The sequence below is a fragment of the Triticum dicoccoides genome, chromosome 3B (assembly GCF_002162155.2).
Source record: "Triticum dicoccoides isolate Atlit2015 ecotype Zavitan chromosome 3B, WEW_v2.0, whole genome shotgun sequence".
Taxonomy (NCBI): domain Eukaryota; kingdom Viridiplantae; phylum Streptophyta; class Magnoliopsida; order Poales; family Poaceae; genus Triticum; species Triticum dicoccoides.
The window spans coordinates 692730653-692736729 of NC_041385.1; positions in this window are offsets into that span (position 1 = coordinate 692730653).

A 6077-nucleotide genomic window follows, 5' to 3' on the forward strand; every position below is an offset into this window, starting at 1 on the left:
TTGGGTGGATAACTTGATGGTTTATGTTCATACTGTAATGGCATTGTTTTGCTATTTGGCCATGTGGATGAACCAACCATAACCTAACCATGATTGTTTACGGTGGCTCGGGGTCTACGGAACCACCTTAACCTAACCATGATGGTTTACGGTGGCTCGGGGTCGACGGAACCACCTTAACCTAACCATGATGGTTTACGGTGGCTCGGGGTCGACGGAACCACCTTAACCTAACCATGATGGTTTATGGTGGCTCGGGGTCGACAGAACCACCTTAATCTAACCATTAGGGTTTACGGTGCCTCGGGGTCGACAGAACCACCTTAATCTAACCAATAGGGTTTATGGTGGCTAGGGGTCGATGGAACCACCTTAACCTAACCATGATGGTTTACGGTGGCTCGGGGTCGACGGAACCACCTTAATCTAACCATTAGGGTTTACGGTGCCTCGGGGTCGACGGAACCACCTTAACCTAACCATGATGGTTTACGGTGGCTCGAGGTCGACGGAACCACCTTAACCTAACCATGATGGTTTACGGTGCCTCGGGGTCGACGGAACCACCTTAATCTAACCATTAGGGTTTACGGTGCCTCAGGGTCGACGGAACCACCTTAATCTAACCATTAGGGTTTATGGTGGCTAGGGGTCGACGGAACCACCTTAATCTAACCACCTTAATCTAACCATTAGTGATATAACATAACCATCTAATATTCCAGTGCTAACATAATCATCTAATATAAAAATATAAAACCTATTGCAAGAGAAATCATAACTTTTAGTCTACATCTCATGGCACAGAATATCTGATCCATCTTCCAATGCATGATATATCATCATTTCAAGTGTAGCCAACATAACACACAATACTTACTGGAGTTCAACATATTATAGGGTACACAGCAGGTCCATCACAAATACATAGTGGAGTTGGAGTTTAAATGCATAGTTCATCCTTTTCTCACAAAAGGATGAAAAGCATATCTACTACATACATACACAGACATAGTTCACAATTAGTAGAGCCATACACTACACAACCATCATGCCCAAAAGGCCAGCATTACCCACTAGTCTCATATTCATTTTCTTCACTTCTCTAAGATGGCCGGGATCCCCTTGATCTTCTCCTTCAGCTTCTCCTCTTCCTTCATCAGCTCAGCAATCTGAAGCTCTAGCTGCCCCTTCTCTTCACCATGCTTTTCCTTTCCCTTAAGCAAATCAGCAACCTGAAACTTCAACTCTAGCTTCTCTTGGGTGAGCTTCTCCTCAGACTTTCTGAGCTCTGCATTCTTCAACTCCAAGTTCATCTTATCTTCACTAAGCAATTGATTATCTGTAATATGCTTCAACTTCAAGTTCTGGATGACTATTTCTTGTGCTCTTGTCATGTTCAGTAGCACTTCATAATTCTGCTTAAGCTTCTCAAACTCTGCATCTTTCTTTGCCATCTGTGCCTTCAGATCAGCCACCAGTTCACTTCTGCATTGCTGCTGATATGTAAGGTTATCCTGCAGATATCTGAAATCCACCACCCTGTCCTCCTGGAAGGTCATAAGCTCATGCACATCTTGGACTAACTTGTCATAGTTGGCCTCCAGCTTGTTCTTCTCTTCTGTCAGATGGTGGATAGTGAAAGAACTTTCAAGATTATCATTCACCCTAGCACTCTTGCTAACTTCAACCATGGCCCACAGCTTCAACAATGCATTTTGCATTGTTGGGGGCCACTGGTGATCAACCCATTCAACAAACCCACAATTCTGCCCTTCCTGCAGAAAGGCAAAAAGATAAAAAAAATAAACATGTTACTTCAGAAGCATAGGTAAATAACTAGTGCAAATCAACAACACTATACATTGGTAATAATAGCACCACTAAGCTACACTAGGAATTGAGATGTACCTACCCACTAAATAACAGCATGACAAATTACAGCACCACTCAGCTACAAATTTGAACTAGATTTTGCTAATCAGCTACAAAACAAGAGCAATCTCAAACTGCAAACTGGGTGAACTGCCAAAGCATATGCAGTACATACTATCCATTCAACTGAATATTTCAAGCATTTAGATACATAACAGCAGGTCCATCCCAACATAAAAGTTACAGTTCACTCAATATTTAGTTCCAAATAGGAGCAAAAGTAACAGGAGCATAATTAACAGTAGCACTGTCATTCAACTGGGTACTCCATTCAACTACATAAAAATGCCACAACAGCAACATTAAACTTGTAGAAACCCCAAACTGATTATTTCACATGATAGCAAGAACAATGCCACTGCAAAATAACAGTACCACTGTCATTAAACTACACAAGCTACTGCTGTTGCAAAAGTGAATATGCCCTTAATATTCAGGCCTTGTACTCATGTTCACTCATGTTCAATATGGCACTGTCAAACCAACAATAATATGACACTATCACCCTATATATAATATCCCACTATCAGCATAGAATTCGTACCGGCTCTGCACATGCTAGGAACCTTCTCCTTGTGTCTGTTCCTTCAAATGCGACAAGCCTCTCAGATGCCTTGCCGTGCTTCTCACATGGCGACATCGTTTCCAGCTCAAGCCCCTGGTAATCTGGATCTTCAATGCTGAAAGGGACCTGCCGAAGCTCGTACAATCAAAATGCCCAAATCAAAACCCAGCGAAATCAACCAAATCAAAAAGCCCCAAATATGAAACCCTAACCCTAGACCTAGCTCAAGGAAAATCACCTGGTTAAGCCCGTCCGTGGATGAGGTCGAGTGCATGTACGGCAGGCTGGACGTGTCCTCACTGCTTTCATCTTCGAAAACCATGGCGGGCAGCGGCGCTCCGCTCCGGCAAATCTGCCGGCGGTGACGAGGGCGACGAGAGAGGAGCGAGGAGGGAGGCAGGAACGAGGACGAACAGAGTGGAGCACGGGCCGGTACGGTTCGAGCCGGACCACACCTATCGAGCGAGCGGGCGCGTGCCGATTCGCCAGCGTGGCATCTGACGCGCGGGCCCGGGCGGTCAGTTCCAGCGTCAATATGTACAAATACGGAGTTTAGCCCGATTTGCAACGGTTCGGTCCAAACATGGTACTGACACGTAAAAATTTTCAAAACTGGTACCAATTCGCCACCACCGCCCCAATTGTGGTACTATCGTGTAATTTACTCTGGCCAAGGAGATCAGAGGGGTGGCGGTCATCTCGTGTCACGACCCCAGTACAGGGATCGAACAGATAGATAAATCAACACCCATATTTGATATAGATTCAGAGGATACAAGGGAATTTGGGATGAGAAATCAGCAAATAGGAGATGAGATACAGTAGCAGCCGGGGGAGAGGAACGAAAGAAGAGGACAAGAAGGTTGAATACGATTCATTCATTCGTTGCCCCTTCCTGTGATCCTTGGGTTGCATATGTAGCTCGTGTTATGCGTGACCTAGCTTTCAATGACCAGCCCATCTCGTAGCCCAGGCCCATGTTACAAACATACAGTGACAGCCCATACTGGGGGTGTTACACTCTCCACCCCTTGAAATTCGGCTTGCCCTCAAGCCGATGATGATCAAGCTGGATACATGAGTATCTCCAATCTCATGCAGCCAAAGAGCCAACCCTCCGGGGTCATAGGGTAGTATCATGTGCTTGTAAATGGTCAGATCGGAGGAACGAAACTTGACTTCATTGCCAAAAGGAGCTGCTATTGAAGAGTGGAACATCTTGTCGACACACATGATACATCTGAACCAACTAGTGTCCTTGACAGCAAGCAGGCAAGTGCAAGATTTGACTCTCCATTGACCAGATCCCTAGAGCAAATTATTACTAAAAGACAGCAAAAACACTCACGCCCATAACTTGTGTGGTGGTGTACCCTTTCTTTTGCTTGTGGCCATGACCAGAAAGAACCAAGCAGCTGGTTTGTAGGTTGGAGATGTTGCAACAACCTGACTGCAGTTCCTGTGATGCCTTGAGGTGGACGATTCCTATCATAATTGAGCCATCCTATGAACATCAACACTTGCATAGGCATCTGCTTATACATTGTGATACGAGGTATCCGCTCCCAAATTGATCTTGTATCAAACCGGAACCACCACAGAAACAATGAGCATTTGATCCCAGGGAAACATGTCTCAATTCTGCTGGTCTGGAGAACTACAAGGAACTGAAAGGGCAAGTGGCCAGCTGAACCTCCTTGAGAAAACTTTAATGTTGGCGCCACAAATTGTGATTGCATGCGGATCATACCTGCTGTAGAAGCGACATGTACAGAATAATCAGGTGGCCCCGCAGTAGAGAAGTACTCCCTCCGTCCCATAATATAAGAACGTTTTTTTACACTAGTGTAGTGTTAAAAATGTTCTTATATTTTGGGACAGAGGGAGTATAATTCTAGCAAGCCTCAAGCAATATTTTTCAGACAAAGCATCATGTAATTCTCAGCTTGCTGTATTTTATAGGGGCAACACTTTGGAAACCAGCATAGATAAGATGGTAGCATCACGATCATGTGTCCCCAATAATCACGTTGGATATGACAGCCCAGGCCACAATAATCTGCAAAGAAGAGCATGCTTATGTGCAAGACGTTGCCAATAGATGATACCCAAGTTCCAAGGATAAACTGTACAATAACAGCGTCCCATTGCCTTTCGAAAAATGTGCCCTCTTGTACGTGCAAGTCAGCTCACCAAAACTGCCCATCAAACCACGAGTCTCCATTGAACTAGCACACTCACACTGTCTTCCGATGAAAAGGCAAGTTAGAGGAATAAATTGTGGAATTCCAGGATCCCATGGTTTGCCATCAGTTTGTTCATTAAACTCTTTTAGACCACTCTCCCCAGAACAGAAATCGTTTCCTGACAGCAACAACAAAGTACATGTTTGTGGTGGCGGCCACGGCGGCTGGCCAACTCCCATGTCAGAGAGCTCCACTTGTGAATATGGTGGCCACGATGGCGGCATGGCACCATTGCCCTGAATCTGTTCTTGCACCAGGGGAGGCCATGGTGGTTTTGGTGGGGGTGATGCCTTGGTGGTCGCCGAAAGACAGTAGTGAAAGCATGGTGTTGGGGTGCAGGCACGCAGCGCCCTCTCCGTTGAGTTGCAGCCAAGCTTCGGAATTAATATCAACATGTTGCGGCTTCTCATAATGAAGATGATCTGTAGTGACCTCATCGGCATCCACATGCACCAAAAGTGTTGAAGGGACGGAGTGGATGTTGCTGAGCCGTGCGGTGGTTGAGGTAGATGCACCCAGCGTGACCACATGTGTCACCTTGTTGGCATCGTCACCGGTGCATTCCGTCGAACACCTTTGGGCGTCCGTGTCTCCAGCTCAGAGACCGGCATAGTCTTTGCTGGTGTTGCAACTGCCAAAAACATGCCTGTAGGGGCGGCTGGGTGGTGAGCAGGGGTGGTCCGTCGTTGACGAGGCATACGAACGGGGTTGACGTGGTCGCCCGCAGTGACAGACTGACGAGTGGCGGTGGAACCTGCTGGCCTTGAGTTGGCCACGGCTCGATGTTGTCGGTGTTGTGGTCTATGTGTCGAGCACCATGGTCGGTGTCAGAGCAGCAAAACTGTTGGCTATGCACTGCACGTCACTGGGGTAGTTAGCTCATGGGAGACAGTGTTGGGGGCCTCGGTAGGCATGCGACCGTGTACTCTATGGTCGTAGCCATCGCCATGCTCCTCGGTGCCCATCGCCTCATCCTTCAAGATCTCTTCCTCCCTTATTCGAGCAAGGAATGACGCTCTGGTGATGCTAGATGGAGATTGTGACTTCACGTCTGCTTGAATAATCTGCAGATTTTAGTTGCCATGTCGGACAACTGCAGTTGCCATGGTTGCTCAACAGCCAAATGAGTCAGACACTCGACATTAAGCAGCTTACTGATGTTGATAGTTACCAGCAAGAATTTGAGCAGCTCATGCATCAATTACTTACTCACAATCCTGCACTGGATGAAACTTTTTTTGTAGCAAAGTTTGTTAAAGGCCTAAAGAAAGAGATACGTTTTGCTATTGTTTTGCACAAGCCTAGGATTGTTGATGCTGCGATATCCTTGG